A 17,543-nucleotide genomic window follows, 5' to 3' on the forward strand; every position below is an offset into this window, starting at 1 on the left:
TTTCACTTTTGTCGAGCACAAAGAAGAGAACGTTTTAGTTAAATGTAAGTTGTGTCTTGGCGGGTCAAAGATCCTATCTACTGCCCAAACCAGTAATTGAAATCTCTTAAAACATCTGCAAAAACAACATGCTGGGACGAAGCTAGTAGCTAAGACCACAGAGACTCAGCCGACGCCACTCCACCTCCACCTAAGCAACAGCGGCTGGATTTTAACCAAGGGACTGCTATCCAGCGAAAAGTTGATGAAGCCATTGCACGGTATGTTGTAGAACACATGCAGGCTATTGCTACAGTGGAGTCACCCGCTTTCAGGGAGCTAGTTAGCATGATAGCATGTCCGGGCGGCACACGGCATATGGGACGGAAAACTTTTTCCAACTACCTGGAGAAATAATATACAAAAATGGAAAGCCAGCTAATATCGATGCAATCCAGATTGCATATAATGCATGTCAAGTTGATCGACAGATTGTATTATTCTCCAATGCAATAACAGTACTGAAATTAAGGCTATAAGGGCATTAATGGGAGCCCTTTTTTTAAGTAACTAACACGTTACTTTTCACAGTAACGCATTACTTTTCGGTGTAAGTAATCAGTAAAGTAACTGAGTTACTTTTGAAATGAAGTAACTAGTAATGGTAACTAGTTACTGGTTTTCAGTAACTAGCACAACACTGGACATAAGCAGTAGGGGTGTAACGGTTCACAAATATTTCGGTTCGGTACGTACCTCGGTTTTTGGGTCACGGTTCGGTTCGGTATGTTTTCGGTACAGCAGAATTTTTTTTCACAAAACAAAATATATATATATTTTTTTTAAATTATTATTATTAAACTGTGAATAATGTATTCACTCAAATAAATACCAAATATAATAAAATAAACATTAAGGTGCAGCATTTCGATGAACTGAAATCATCTGTATTTGAACTGTACTGTACTAGCACCTAAGCAGCCAGTTTGACATTAGGACTTTCTTGTCATTGTATTTTCATGTTTTTTTAAAGAAAAATTAACTTGTCCACATTGCTTGCCGAAAGGGCAGATCTGCTGGCACTAACAATGTCTCCTGATGTGGAGAAAACCCTCTCGCTAGGGACAGAGGTAGCAGATACAGCCAGGTAGCGCTTTGCTAACATGGCAACATAAGGATATTTGGTGTTTGTAATAGCTTTGGCTCGGTCTGTAGTGGTGGAGGCTTACATGCTAGCGGGAGTTGGGTTTGCACTTCAGTCTTTTTTCTTTTGGTACCGGTGATATTCACGTTCGGGTGATGCCTTTTCAAGAGTGTGCAAGTTTGATGTATTGCCAGCCGCGTAACCAATTTTAGTTGAACAATGCCGACAAACAGCTTTGGTTCGGTCCACCTGTCTTTGTCCGTCATCCTTGTACGTAACTGCGAAACCAAAATGTTCCCAAACCGGAGACTTCAATGATGCTGGAGGATTTTCGAGCTCAACTTTATCTGCGTTCGCCATTAATTTTTGACAGTTCCTCAAATTACTGACTACATTTGAACGCATCCCTCTGACCAGCTCTCATAGTATGCCTCTCATCCAATGAAATGACTTGCTCGCTCTATGACGCGTTGAACCCAATGTGAGCAAATTACTCTGAATGCTGCGACACAGCACCTAAGATTACTTCCAAAAAGTTATTCACGTTCTCAATTTTTTACGTTTAACGTTATATTCGTTCGGTACACTTCGGTACACACCTGTACCGAACCGAAGGGCCCGTACCGAATAATTTCGGTACGGGTACGTGTACCGTTACACCCCTAATAAGCAGTGACAGGCATTGGCTAACCTCTGATTTAGGCTCTGATAATTATTAGACTGGCTTTTGAAGAAAGGTAGATAACAAACCAACAATGTGAATCTCCTATTTTAACCTCGACTTCCCTCAAAACTTGTAACTGATCTTCCTATTGGTTCCCATGGAGAGCAGGGGTCGTCAAACTTTTTTTAATTTTGAGGCACATTTCTGATTTTAACTTTTATTATGCCGCTGCCATTATGAATACAAATGAAATGCAGTCAGGTTCATTTTTCCTCACCAAACCATCTGGAGCTTTTACCGATGAAGGGTTGCCTCCTCAACACTTTTTCAATTCTAAAACCGATCCAATTATTTTCACTTTAATCAAAATAGCTTTTTACGTGGTAGAAAAGATCAATAAAATGTGAATTTGATTACTTTTCTAGAATAATTGTCACTGACCTCATGGGAACATATAGCTAACAGTGGCAAAACTAGTTTGTTTCCACCTGATGATGAGTCATGATTGGCATGGTAATGTTCCTACACAACAACTGGTCATTTAAATGATGCTTGATCTAGGATTAAACAAGAAGTAGCCTAACACAGAGACAGCAGGTCCATCTTTTTTTATTCATTTTGACCGTATATTTTCACAAAAAAGAAAGGAACAGAAAAACCAACATGTCAAGCATGAAAAAACCCGACCTGAACCTGAACTTCATTTGAAAATATCAGTCTGACTTTGAACATTGCCAGAAAACCGCATATTGGTACGCAAATAGCCAACAACATCCAGACTCCTGGTACTACGATGGGTTAAAAGCAGAGGCCACATTTCACTGTGTGTGCTGTGTGCTCTGCATGTGTGACCATTAAACAGGGTTTCATCCCTCCGATTCTATCTATCTATCAAATGCTATTTTGATTAAACTGAAAATAGTTGTATTTGTTGTCTTCATACAAATGTTCTGCATGTGTGACCATTAAACAGGGTTTCATCCCTCCGATTCTATCTATCTATCAAATGCTATTTTGATTAAACTGAAAATAGTTGTATTTGTTGTCTTCATACAAATGTTCTGAGTAGGGAAATCCCATTTTAACTGGTCATTTTTACACCATATTTGTTGACATTTTGTTCTTTTTCAACTGAAGTTTCTTATTTTGAGGCTTTACCAATCTTACCAGTCACATGACACATCCCTGTCCAACCAGAATACAATTGCTTGTGTTCGCAGCTCCAATCCCCCGTTTGCTTGACCTCACAGTGGTCACCCTCACCCAGACGACACTTTTATCACAAACACATCAGAGAGCTACAAAGCATTAACGGCTCGACTGACATTCAGTGCTCGATAATCTACGAGGCATCTTGAACCTCTGCTGCTGCAGGACGGTGGCTGAAGGTCAGAGGTCGGAGCACATCACACAGATTCTTACCACCTCCCTGCTGGTTGCATCCTGCAGATTTATCCTGACACACCTGAAGGATTTATGCAGCCCACACAGTATCTGCTTAAGAAACGGAGATGATAATAGTTTACACCACCTTGGTATACAAATAATTGTATTCAAATGATGTATGAGGAGGAGGACTGAAAGAGGTTGGTGAATGAAGTCGAGAAATTAGGGAATGAACCGAGGGCATGAAAATACTTATGGATGAAGGGCAGAGGGATTCGTTATGAGGAAGGAGTGAGACTTGCTTTGGGAAAATTCTAAGGTTTTGTAGCTTCATTCGCAGTATATAGTATATACTGTATGTCTATGAAACTAAAACTTGTATTATCTTGTCTCCTACCCCTAGTTTGTTCTTTAAAAAATATCCTTTTAAATGTTTTGTAAATGTGGCTTCTGTATGTTGATAAAAGGAGGTTTACAATTTGTCACGTCTGTCTTAAAACAATAGGCAGGTGTCAAATAGGGTTTTTACTGCACTAATGGGGCCCTATTGTGCTCATTTTCAGGTCAATCATTGTATTTAGTGTCTCTACTGTGACATGTCTCCATGCTTTAATGTTCAAAAAGCTCTTTATTTTTCTCATACTGCCTGTGCTGCAGCACCTCTTTTCACCCTCTGTCTGAAACCAGAGCCCAGTCTGCTCTGATTGGTTAGCTGGCCAGCTCTGTTGTCATTGTAACAGTACAGTACACTACAGGAAGCATGATAGGGCTCCTTTAAGAGATCCGCTGCAAATACTTTGAATTGTAGGTCTGATAATCATGTTAGTATTTGTTTTTTCCGCTGGACTGGATTTTGTCACTCATAATTCACTTTAAAATCGTGTTGGGATAATCTTTTATTAGCCAGCACGGAAAAGAGGTTAGTTGCAGCATGAAAACTGTTGGGCATGTGATAGGAAAAAATGAACCTATACTTTAATACCTTAAAAACTCTTTACAAACCTTTGACCAATCACCCTTTAAGTTTATCCCTCATTCTGGGCTGAAGGTTTTACATCCTCTCTCACCCTTCTCTCATCCTTATTTCGCTAAACCCCATACCTGCAAGTAACATTACCGATTCACCGTCAATACCTGCAGCAGCACAAAACATGATAATTTATGTAAGTGCTTGTTTGTGAGTGGAGGAGGAGGCGACGGGGGCAAATCAGGGAGCGCTCGTGTTTGTGCGTAAATCATGTCCAACCATATGCTGCCTTCCTCCGCAGCGCTCTCGCAACTGAAATTGATCGTCAACCATCTCCTGCTCAAAACAGTGTGGGCAGAGGGAGAGCAAGGTCACAGCCAAGGACTCGCCACAATCAGTGATGAGCCGCGGAGGGGGGGCTTATGTGTCACGGCACAGCTGCTGCGCTACATCCTCTGAGTCACAAGCACATCTCCGCTGCTGCAAAACATCACCTTAATTACCTTAATGCCAGACTGTCTCTCCCCGTCTGGATGAATTCTGCTCTTGAAGCTCTTAATCCGAGCCACCATCCGCACACACTGTTTTGGGAGTCAAATCATAGCATTGCCTTTCTTATCTAGTTTTTATTTCCTGTCAGGTTTAAGTGTTTTATGGTTCAGAGGTTTGTCTGGTGATAGACAACATGGCTGGGGGCAGTTTTTTGCGCTGTGTGCTTGTCATGCTGAACCAAGCCCGGAGCAGGTGAAGAGATGATTTCATGTCTGCTATCTGAGGATCGTCTCAGCTGCCAATGCAGAGATAAGGATGCAGCTGCTGCTGCTGCTGCAGCCTGTTGAGCTGCTGCTGCAACTGGGCTGGCATCATTACAGGCTGACAGCAATGATGTTGAGCAAGCCCATTGTTTGCCATCACGTCTATAGATGCCATAGTTTCTGAGCTGGGTGCAAAAGTTCAATGTTCACTTATTTAAAAACGGCAGTATTCCTGTGTGGGAATAATATTAAGAGATTATTTACTGGTAGATGTTGCAAACATACATTATAAATAATAAATTGCATAGACACAAATTCGTAAGAATGAACATGTGAGTAGAGTAGGCCACTACTAGGTATCAGAAATGTTTCATCAGAGATCAGAAATCCTTTATTTGTCCCACAACGGGGAAATGTTAGGAGCATTGGGACGCCATTATGTACAGCGCCCGGGAGCAGTGTAGGGAACGGTGCCTTGCTCAGGGACCCCTCGGTAGCACTTGGTCTTTCCGAGTCTTAAACCTATGAACTTCCGGTTCCCAAGCCAAGTCCCTATGGACTTAGCCACCACCGCTCATATACTTGATGTAAAAAAAAAACATTATTTGTGTTGTATGTTAAATCTTAATCTGCTAAGTGTAATGCTGTCTGATCAATGTAGGAGGTAGAGAGAGAAAAACTGCAAAAACAAGTGAAGTACAGGCAAAACTGTTTTTACAGTGAATACAAATTATGTTTCCTTGTAACGGCCCCTACACACGGCGGCGTGCGTTACCGCTTGGCGGTGGGCGTGTCTGAAGCTTGGGGATTTTTTACGAACAACGCGACCAACAACCAATCACATGAATGTCCCGCCCCGGACATACAAAGCAAAGCATTCATGCTACATCCATGCTGGCTAAATATACTGTCTATGCTTGCTAGCTGTCCATTCAAACGAAGTACACTGGATATAAACTCCCCAAAAAGGCGAAAACCTACCAGTGTCACCCACTGTCTCTGCCACCTCCCCCCATGCCTGGCTCCTCCGGTTTGTATCCATGTATGTAAAGAGGGACTGGTCATATAGTACCGCCACGATCTTTTTTCTCCTCCATTTTTTTACATATGGGAAATAACTGCGGTCTGGCTCTCCCAACATACACGCGGTTTGATTGGCTAGTGCTTGTAAAGTCAGATTTGCATACGCAGGATTTGATTGGCTGACGCCTCCGTCGAGGCGGCAAAAGAAGAACATTGCTCTACTTTTGCAGCGAGCACCGCGAGAGAAGCTACGCTTTGCTCCCACAATGCAGTTCGGCGAATCGTGACGTCACCCCATTCAAAGTGAATGGGCAGAAGCGTTGAAGCGGCAACGCACGCCGCCGTGTGTAGGCTCCGTAACGGCCCGTCTACACTACAGGCGTCGAAAAAGCTTGAAGCTGGGCGTGTCTGAGGTTTGGCGATTTTTTGCGAGCAACGCGACCAACAACCAATCACATGAATCTCCCGCCCCCGACATACAAAGCAATAGCAATGTTAAAACGAAGTAAACTGGATATAAAATCCCCAAACAGGCGAAAACCTACCAGTTTCACCCACTGTCTCTGCCACCTCCCTCCATGCCTCGCTCCTCCGGTTTGTATCCCGGTAGATCAACAGAGACTGATCATACAGCACCGGGTGATTCACTACCGCTATAATGAATTTTCCCTCCATTTTTTTGAATATGAGGAAATGACCTGCGTACTCTCTCCCAGCATACACGCGGTTTGATTGGCTAGCTTGTACTGGCAGATTTGCATAAACGGGATTTGATTGGCTGACGCAAGCATCGAGCCTCAAAAGTTGAACATTGTTCAACTTTTGACGCCGATAGACGCTCGCGATGCTTGCAACGCCTTGCCATGCTACCCACAATGCAGTTCGGCGAAGTTTGAAAATATCCTACGTCACCCCATTCAAATGAATGGGCGAAGCGTTGAAAGCATTTGTTGACGCCTGTAGTGTAGACGGGCCGTAAGGGTAAAGTGAGAAGAATTACTTTGATGTAGATTTGCTCAACTTTTTCTTTTTTTGTGCTCCCTTTTTCTTTTTTTTTAATCTTTTTTATTGGGTTTTATGCAGACATGTCATTTTCAGCCCAGCAGTTACACTGCAATACAATTTGTCTGTATTAGAGAAAACAGAGAACTTTGTTTTTCTTAAAGTATAAGGCACATACCGTAAGGTACATATTCTTATATAATTAACCTTTTTGAGTTAGATTCTTTACTTGTGGTGTACTTACCTCTGAATAGTTTTTATTTTTGATACTCCTGTTGAGTAGGAGATAGATGTCAATATACCATCTTATTATTCATTTGAGAAACAGAGTCTGGCAAAGGAATAAAAGGACAGTGTGCAGATCTGGCTGCTGCAGCAGAGCATTTGCTGCTGGGACATTTGTCAGACAGGTGGGGGCCAAACCAGAGGCCAACTGTAGGAGGACGGTGAATCAGGATGTTGTTTAGACAGAACGGGGACATTGAAGGCTTCTGTGGTGTAATGTGACATTATAGTCACAAATGTCAAGTGCCAGCTGTCTGCACGTGCAGTGGCTGCATCTCATTTGTATAAGCCATTAATCATAAAACCTCTTTGTGCCTCTACAAAACAAGTAAACAACCCAAAGGTTTCCCCTCCAATTTAGTTATATTGTGATGTACTAGTTTTCAATATGTAGAAAAGATCAATAAAATGGGAATTGTATTACTTTTCTACAATATTTTTTGATGCAGAGGGTTTATAGAAAACACAAATGTTAAAAATGGTAAGTAAAAAGCAAGGATTTCTTTGTGAATTCAGTATCCAGGAAACTGCAAAGCTGGCTGATGCAGCAGCAGCACACACATCTCTTTAAAAAAGAGGATCTGATGCATTGTGGGTCACCATGCTTCACCAGCAGGGGTCATCATCTGCTCTGTGCCAAACAGCAGAGAATGTAACCAACACTGGGGCTTTAAGAGCAGTTTGTAGATAATCCTGAACAGCGTGGAAATTATGGTTATTTCTATGAAAGTGTGACTCATCATTTTTGCTTTGCTTTCTGTCTTTTACCAGGGCCACTTATCAAGTTGATCATATGTGGAACATTTGAATTCCACGTGTCATTTTACAAAAGGGAAATCTTTGTTCTACCACAGAGTTTTTACCCTCCTTTTTCTCTGACTGTCTTCTCTTTTGATTTGTGTTTTGTAGGCAATGGGGCCAAAGACAGAAAGCAGTGCTGAGTTGAGGCCTGACGATGACTCCCCCTCTGGGATGGAAAGCTGGAGAAGTGGGTGAGAGGCTTAAAGCACACAGCTGGTGTAAAAAAAAAAAGGGCTTCCCTACTCTAAATAGAGGGCCAAGCCTCCAGAGTCTTGAGCTGGGGGCGGTGTGTGAGCGGTGTGTGAGCGGTGTGTGAGCGGAGGATGGAGGCACCTGCAGCCTGAATGCGGGAACCAGCTCTTAAAGCTCTCTGAAGCAGTAGGTCGCCACGGGAACAGCGGCAGGCCATGATGGGCCTTGTCCAACCCTGCTGTGCTCGGGGAGGAGCTACTCTGTTAATTGTTAGTTGGCACACGCACCGCAAACTGAGGAGGTAATTTGAAACGGGACAACAATTCTGTAATTTCAACTCTGCAGGGCATGAGAACAAGTTAAAACACCTCAAATAACATCTATTGTGACACCTTTTGGAGCTGAATAATGTAAAATAACTGCTTTCTAGTCACTCTCCCTCTCTCTCTGTAAACCCCCGTCCCCACCACCCTGCACCAGACCCCCTGCTGTGACTTAAACAATTAGGCTATGTGAGACCCACCCTAACGACTCTCCCTTGTCTTAAGATAACTACAGGAGGAGGGGCAGCAGTGGGTGACATCTTGTTAGGGGGGATTCCTGTGGTCAGCTGCTTGTGTATTGGCCCAGGCAGAGGATACCTAGCTATTACCCTACATAAAGAGCTTGTTTAGATTGCCCCAGGTGAGATGTGTGCTCATTGCCACTGGTGCTTGTGAGAAGTGACGATTTTCTCAGCTTCACAACGAGCCCCAGTAGCTCCGTCGCGCCTCAGATGTCACCCTTTTTTCTCCCACTTTCAATGTAAAGAAAGCTGTAAATCAAGGCTTTCGTCACAAAGCAGCCCTCAATTATTTGAGTGTCCTCCTTATTTAGGACCAAATGAGTCACACCAAATATAAAAAAGCTTTCCAGGCAGGAAAGTGAGGTCATGTCAACAGTAATTGGAGTAAATACAAATAAATTAAGTTTTTTACAAACAAGAAGCTCGGTTGTTTTGAAAAAAGTGCGGATCACATTGAAAAGACTAAACAATACAATAAGTAGTTAAGTCTTTATTTAGCTTCAGATCAAATATCAACCATGTTTCCTAACATAAAGAAATACATCGTTTTATGAAAGGGTTTAGGAAATAAACGTGAAATTAAATGCCTTTATTTTAAAATGCGTATGTTACTGTAGCTTGAGGCTAACTAAAACAATCATGTTGGTGAAATGCCTACAAAAAAAGTAGTATGAGTCAATATTATAGTATTGTTCTTAATCAATTAAAACATTTTACGGTTAAAGTGAAGTCATATCTTCTGTAAGGATCTCCGGTTTGTAAAAGGAAAGTTAGTTATGATTTTTCGCAGTAGTTAATAGGTTGTGAAATGTGGGAATTTAAAATAAAATCGAATTCTCTTTATGAGTAGAGTTTTGTCAGTTTGTCAGTTTTGCCATTTTTGTAAAAGGTTGAACAAAATGACTCATTTCTCTCTGTGGTTTCACCAACCAGAGTGATAATGTGAACTCATGCTTTACCACAGTTTTTTATAAAAGAGCCCACATGGCCTGTTTAGGGAGGATAGCTATAAAACACCACGCGGCTTATAGTGACACACAGATCTTAAGAACAGAGGCCCAGATCTTTGACCTGAGCAGCCACTAGGATCCTGTCTTTGTTTTGTTTGGCATAAATCAACAAGAGCACCGGCCCAAGAAAAACAGTCTTTAATGCTCGTCGTCATCTTTAGGTGTGAAATCAGTCAAGTGATAAGTGTGCCTAAATTCTGATGTCCCTGGGTCAGCATGAGTCCACAGCTCTGTGTTTACAGATGAGGTGACGGCACACGCCTCAAGTCCTTTGAAATGTGACAAGGTGAGAGGAGTGACGAGATAATCTCTGATTTACGAGGTACAGTAGCTTTCGGGGGAAGCCAAGAGCTCTCCTGCCTGACTGCTGGCAATACACACAGTAAAGTCAATGTGGCCTTTTTTAAGTTGCATGCAAGAAAATCACTGATAAAATGCACTAGCTGCATTTTGGAGTAAGCTACTGTCACTGTTAATCAGCCCTTTCAAATATAACAAATACATACACTTTAAAAAAACAGCTGGCTTGCTGCTTGAGAACATTACATTTAAACTGTACTTTGAGCATTAATGCAGCTAACTGAACACATAGTGACATCTTATAACAGTTAGAACAAATGTAATGTTTATTTAGATCAATTACTATTTTACGTTAAAATGTCAGTTTCAAAACAGTTTTGATGCTACAATGACTTAATGAAATAGTCAATGGTCTCTATTCCAGTCCAACTTTGCACCAAGACCTCTTGTAACTTTTTGGAGTAGACTTTGCAATCTCTCTGGAGAAATGCAATATGTTGATTTTGGGAAAACTGGATCATTATTTATTGAGGAACATTTCAGATTTTCCCTTTTACTTCCTCTTGCTCCTGTGCTTCGACGTTCGGTGATTTATGGAGTTTCCTAAACGACAGAAAGCTTTACTTGTTGCTTACGTAATGCTAACTGCGGCTAACAGTAGCTGCTGTCAGCTAGCTGTTAGCTCAGTTAGCATTAGTGTTTACTCTGCCAGAACAAGCCTTGAACTACTTGGGAGGAGAAGATTTCCCACCTGCGGCTGGGGTAATGTTTGCTGGAAACGGAAACCAAATTCTCTACATATTTAAGTACAATTAGCTAGCTTGCTATTCTTGTTTTGTTGCACTTGCCTGGTTGTCAGATAGCTAGTTGTTCATCATAATGTAACTATAACAAGTACCTGTATAACGTTAAAGCATATTTATTTGTTATTACAATACACAGTATATTATTCCTTACATATTTTATTTTACATTCTGTTTTTAGCTCATCTTATTCTATTTTGCATGTTTATAGTTGGCTTCTTACACATTTACTTGCACATTGGACACATGCAACATTCTCTTGCAATATTATATTTATTTTCTGTTGCTTTTTGCACTCTTGTTGTTGTTTTATGTCTTAATTATGTTTATGTTGCATTGTTGAAGGAGCCTGGGACTTACGTTTTTAATTAACATAACTTCACTTTAGCTACTATGACTATCAAACCTTTGAATCTCATAATCTTTAAAGCTGTCCATATTTCCACAAGAAGTGTATTAACGAATTGCATTGTGAAACAGTTGTTGCTAAATACCAAAAATACCAAATCCTACATTACATTATATTATCTGACCAGACTGTTGACTCACTTTCTTGTTTCAAAGCAGCGGCCTGAGGCAGCATGGCCAGAGACAAGGCGAGGAAGCTGATCAATCCAAACAACCGCAGAAAGCCCTGCAGCAGATCACGGGACCCTTCACTGGTTTACTGGTAGGTATACTGCTTTGCTCAGGGTTGCTTTGATTGCAGATGAAGCAAGGGGGAAATAGGGGCTTTTCATTCAGTCACTTCTACAATCTTCACAACTCATCTGGAGATTAGACATTGGTGGTCAAAAGCTCTCTAACCATTAGCTGTAGTTCAAATTAACTTAGTGTGTGCACACAAGGATAACCAACAACAGCCAAGATTAAACACGCCACTGTCAACAGTCCCCCGGATACTCCAAATGTATTCAGACATATCACACAATAGTTGAGCCATTTCTGATATCAACTTGTTTTCTTTAACTTCAAACTGATTTTATATTTCAGTTGTTTAATAAAGGCTTTATTAAGTAGCGGTACATGCACACTCAATATATCAGGAACTTCTTTCTGATATTTATTTGCAGATACTTTTCACACAAACATCTCCAAGCGGAAAATCCTTCTGTTGTTCTCAGTCGACCTATATCCCCTCCTTTGTGATCAGTCTAAAGAGCAGATCAATGAGGACCTTTCCCTGCAGCCAGAATGACCCATTCTGACTTAATGGCAACTGTTTAATGTGGTTTAAAGGCATTTCAAACTTCACTTATGTAACAGCTGAGTTATGTAAAGAAAGAAGGCAGATCTGATGTAAAGGGCTCTATTTTGTCTTAACAGGATCTGAGTTGCAGCTAGAGTGACTCCTCCTTCCTCCCGCTGCCTCTTCCCCTCCCCCATTCTGTGTAAAAACAAATCTCCTTTTCTGCTCTGAGCCTGAAACTATTGAGTCAACAAATGTCACTGCAGCTAGGCAGGGGCTGATAGAAAAGAGGTGGGGTCTCCTTTTAATCCTGGACTGGAGCTAAAGGCAGATTATTTTCAGACAAGACCCACCTGTTAGTAAAGCAAAAGAGGAATTAAATAGCAAAGTGAATGGGGTTGGCTGTCCACTATTGAGCATTTTTGTTAAAGCTTTGGCCATATGTTAATAAATCACAACATTTGTGTTTTTGTGTTTTCTTAAAAACATGCTTTTTATTGTTGTGTCATTAGAAATCTGTTTAAGATTAGATTTATGAACTTTTAAATAAAATATATTCTTGCACACTTTGCAAAATAAACAAGTATGTAACACCAGTATGTTCAACCACAGCAGAGGTTTGAGTACTGTCCCTATTACAACATATTTGTACAAGTATTATTCCAACAACCTCCTAGGCTGTATTTGTCTTTTAAATCGCTCTTTTAAAGCCCCTTTCTCACACTGCTGTCTCTATCTTTTTCAAGCCCACGTGGCCAGTGTCAACAGGAGGTGGGTCTTGGCAGACGCGATGAGCAAAGTATGCTGCCTGTATGGAGGCTGGAGAGTTGTCTTACGCTCTAAAATGAGCCGGCTGGGGTGTGTCAAAATAGGACACAGCCGTTGGAAATGAGTGTTCAACTGGTTGGACTCCAATCAGGCCACCTCAGAGTGTTGCTATAATGCTCTCAAGAACTAGGCCTATTACACAACAGGGGAACTTCTGCACGCAATGACAGAGAATTGAAAGAAAATGAAAGAAGGAAGTCAAGATAGACGAGGGTAAAAAGGGAGGGAAAAACCTTGAGTCACTTGACTTCCTGTCTGAGGGAAGGAAGGGGGTGGTGGCTTCTTCTGCTCTGCCTCGGTCAGACAGTGCAATGTTCAACATAAAGTGCACTGTGGGTAAAGTCCTGTCCTGCTCACTGAATCCAGTCCAGTGCTTCGGGGCAGCCATCATTATAGTGTTCACTATTGTGTGCGGCTGAGGGGAGAAGAAAAAAAAGAGGAGGGAGCAGGGGAGGGAAGGAAAACCTGTCTCTTTGTGTGGGAGGACTCAGCAGGAAAGTGATTTTGTGATTATTTGAGTTTGCCAGTAAAGTAAGGCTCTTCCCCTTGACCTGCAGCGACATATTGTCTGTTCTGCTGCTTTACACCAGAGTGCATATGAGTGTGTGCTTCTCATGCCGGCAAAACAGCGACACCAGGGCTCCTGATGATGAGAGCCGACGTCAGACTGGTTTCCATGAATATTGATGTGGAGGATAGTCTGTTTCATAGAAGAACAGAAGGAGGCAAGATGGCTGCCCTATAGGATTTGTTAAAGAGGAGATCCAGACGGTTTGTTGGAATTTCTACAAAGTGGAGGGACGTAAAAAGGAGGTGAGAATTTGCTTAGTGTGTTTATGCTCTGCCTACACTTTTTTTTACTTTGTATTTATGTGTATTTTTGGTGATTTTTTGCATCAGGCGACCTATGGCAAATGTCCCCCACCGTAAAAGCAAGAGCCAACATAATAAGGAGGGGATATTAGATAAAGCTACTCCAACATGGCTGACAATTTTCTTTCTTTTTTTTGCCAGCTGAATCTGAAAGGACACCCTCTGTGTTTTCCTGTGTGCTCTGTGCTCACTGCACATTCTTGCTGCTTTTCAATGCATCATAGAAAATGGTGTACTTAGACTGCTTGTTCAGGAGTTTTCTTTAAGCATAAATGAAATGCCTCAATCGTGCTCTCTTTCTTTCCTCTATATTTGACCTTTGCTTTTTTATAAGAATTTTTTTTAAAGGTGTGCTTGAAAGACGTGTACTAGTTATGCATTTGTTTTAAGAGGAGATTCCCATTTTTTCATTTATGTGTAATTATTAGCTATTACAAAATGATGGTATTTTTTTTTCAAATAGGTTAATTTGCATGCAGTGTTACCCCCTGTGGCTTCTTCTTCCAATATCCATGGCTGTGTATGTGTTTGTTTGTGCTGTTCAGTGGGGAGACTATGCAGGAGAGTACAAGTCCAACCTGGACGTGCATAGTGTGCACAGCAGTAGAACTGGAATAGCTTTAGGCTCTGTGTATCTCTGTTAATCAGCTTTCATTGCTTTCACCACCGAATACAAGCAGACACAAAGACAAATCCCAAGGAGGAGTAAAAAGAGAAGGGAATTGTGGTGGCAGAGTGTAGTGAAGGCAGACAAGGTCAGAAAGCTCTGGAGGAAATGAAACTCTATCCTACTGCACCATTAACTGGGGGGAACAAGAATGGTCATCGTGGAGCAGCTTTTTTCTTTTAACTAGAGGCTATACATGAGACTGTTGCCAGAAAGCAGCAGCAGCACACATCCTATGTCTGAGTGTCGACTGCTTTGAGAAACTAAAACAAAGGGATGGTTGACAGGATTGTATATTACTAATGCAGCACAAGCAGTTAAAGGTCACACAACAATCAGATTGCTGTGAAACAGAGCTATTGACTAATAGATTATTGACAACACAAAGAGGAATGTGTGTGTGTGTGTGTGGCTTATCTGTAAGCATTTTAAAATGAGGTGGTGTATATACTTGCTTGAAGTTATATAGGAGTGATAACAGTAGAGTTTGTGCCTGCATCATTTTGGTTTTTTACACATTTTATAGACATATACTTGTCATATGTGTGATAACAACATGTCAATTGAGATGTTTAATAGGCCATTAGTTGTTATCTCTAATTAGCACATAGGTAATTGGTTGTTAGTTGTTTTTTCTTCTGCATTCACTAAGTACTCTCAGATTAACATCAGAATGGCCCATTAGATTATAACAGATCTTCCTCAGGTTTGTGTATTGGGCTTGTGGGACTCTACTGACTACAGTCGTAATGTAACAGCATGGCCTCAGGTGAAGAGCAAAGTAAAGGCATGCCTGCAAGGTGGAGAATAATGATAGGCCTTACATTGGGCATTGTAAATAAACAATGTCAACTGTCTGCAGGAAGGCAGGAATTCAGTTTGCAGAAATTGTGCACATTTGTATTAACTGCAAGTCAAAGCTTCAAGTTAAGAGAGAAACATTTAATGAAATATGTGGGAAAAGGGAATACAGAGAATATGAAGTGGCAGTTAAGTCAAACCCAAGTCAGTTGCTTGTCAAATGACTTGAAGACAATTGCCAAGCTTTTATTTGAACAGCTGATGATGACAAAGGGGAACATTATTCTATCACAGCCAACTGCCCCTTTCCCCTTCTGAATTAAGCATTTGTTTAAAAATGTGTGTGTTTACATAATGCATTTCTCTGGGTTATAACACAACCGACAACCAAAACACTACAGTGCACTCACTTACTCTCTACTGAAAAATATCTGCTAGAAGAGGAATATCCAATTTGTTATTCCCAGTGAGCTGTCAGGAAACTTTCGAAGCAACAATGTTGGTGCACCCGTCTGACGCAATGGCGTTGTTGTGTTTTGATATGGCAAGCATGGTCATTGACTGCGTAGTGTCAACACCAGCGCAGGTGTGTTCTCAATAGTAGCACGAGATCAGGTGCTTTATGCTTTTGTGTGTGCGCTTTTACACTTATGTGTGTGTTGTGGTCCCTTTGGGCAATCCAATATGATAAGACACTGTGAATAATGAAAGGCCAGATTGGGTACATTTTTGTTAGATATTTGTTTTGTTTTTATTTAGCTAACCAGAGAGAAAAACTAACAAATTAACAGCTCAAATGAACCAACAACTACCAGTTATGGATATTTGTAGTCTAATTAAATTGTTAGATGTATTAATAACTATACTTTAAGCACATCAGACAACACATTTCACATGATATACTGCATAGTTAGAATGCATCACCCAGTTCATTGCAGTCTACTAACATACACATTATACTGGTTGTTGCCTGGGTGTAATTAAAAATGCTAATCCTGACCTGCATAATAATGCCACATTCTGAAATTAAAAATTAAAAGCACACAATCTGAGTGGAGCTGTTTCATGGGCCTCTGCATGGCTGCTGTTACATCAGCAGCTGAAAAGGCACCAGAGCATTACTGAGCTGGGTGGGGGAAGGGCCAGATAGATCAATCACATGCACATAGCTTCTCTCATCTATCCACACCTACAGATAAAGCCGTGCCATTGGATTGCTTCTTCGTCGTGGCTGTAAGGCTCCTTTATGTCACTCCCAGGGCAAAGACACTCTCACCTTTCGTAAGAATGTCCAGTTGCCATAGCGTTGCACAACAATGCTGTCCACTTACAATACCCAAGCCCTTACCCAAGCCCTCACCTCTGACCCTGTTCTGTACAGCCCACGCATCATATTTCAAGCCAGGGGCTGCAGCACGAATGACACAGAGAAGCCGGCCCAGTGGCAGGTTAGACATTTTATATATTGCTACTACCTGCTGACTGGCTGTGCAGGTCGTCGCTTGGACTGCTTTCCTGAGACAAAATGGCGAGATACTGAGTGTTGTATTGATTTTTACAATATTGATTTCCTTCTTGTCTGCCATTGGGGGTTGTTTTTCTATAGAGAGCAATAGAAAAGCAGTGTACCACAATCAAGTGTGTCTGCAATGGACATGCCATGATGTATTTGTTCATTTACACATACATTTTTAAACTAAATTAGTCACCAACAGCTTTGATAATTTTCTTGTTGATAAAAGAAAAGTAAGACTTTCAGAATAATGTTAAATAAGCTCAGAAATACCTATTGAGTTTTAATACAAAAAATAGCATGGTAGATGTGTTGGTTTTTCCATTTAATGTATGTTTCCCAATGTTGTACCCACTGATCAGCTTCTAAGCCTGAATCAAAAAGTCTTTTGATTGTGAATCCCTTCTCTATGTCTGTACAAACTGTAAACATTCTGGGCTCCAGATTTCTCTGTGCTTATTTCCTCCAGAAATAAACCCAAAGAATGAACTGAATCAAAATCACAAACAAAGGAAAAAAATCAGTGATCAATAATTGCCTCACCAGATTCACTGCGCCAAGAATCCTGTCTTTCCCTTGAAGGTCTTAGCCTGCTAAAGAGACTTTTATGTCCTGCATGTGGTTTATCGGTCAACACTATAATTATGTAATACAAATGTTTTTATAAGTCTGAGATACGACATTGTTATCAGTAATTGCCTCACGAGACACTTTGGGAATCCCGAACATGACTCGTGGCCTTCTTTTTCCACGAGGCGGTGCGTGGTGAGTCGGGCTGAAGCGTGATTACGGAGTG

The 17,543-nt window shown here is 41.2% G+C and overlaps 1 protein-coding gene across 1 annotated transcript in view; it reads left to right on the plus strand.

The window, feature by feature from the left end:
• The first annotated feature begins 13,343 nt into the window (after nucleotides 1–13,343).
• The window catches only part of tet2 (tet methylcytosine dioxygenase 2), a 34,796-nt gene continuing 30,596 nt past the window's right edge, over nucleotides 13,344–17,543 (plus strand). Inside the window, exon 1 of the mRNA XM_034230153.1 lies at nucleotides 13,344–13,706. The gene's annotated coding sequence lies outside the window, so the exon portion shown is untranslated. The remainder of the gene's footprint in view (nucleotides 13,707–17,543) is intronic.

The sequence above is a fragment of the Gymnodraco acuticeps genome, unplaced genomic scaffold, assembly GCF_902827175.1.
Source record: "Gymnodraco acuticeps unplaced genomic scaffold, fGymAcu1.1, whole genome shotgun sequence".
Classification (NCBI taxonomy): domain Eukaryota; kingdom Metazoa; phylum Chordata; class Actinopteri; order Perciformes; family Bathydraconidae; genus Gymnodraco; species Gymnodraco acuticeps.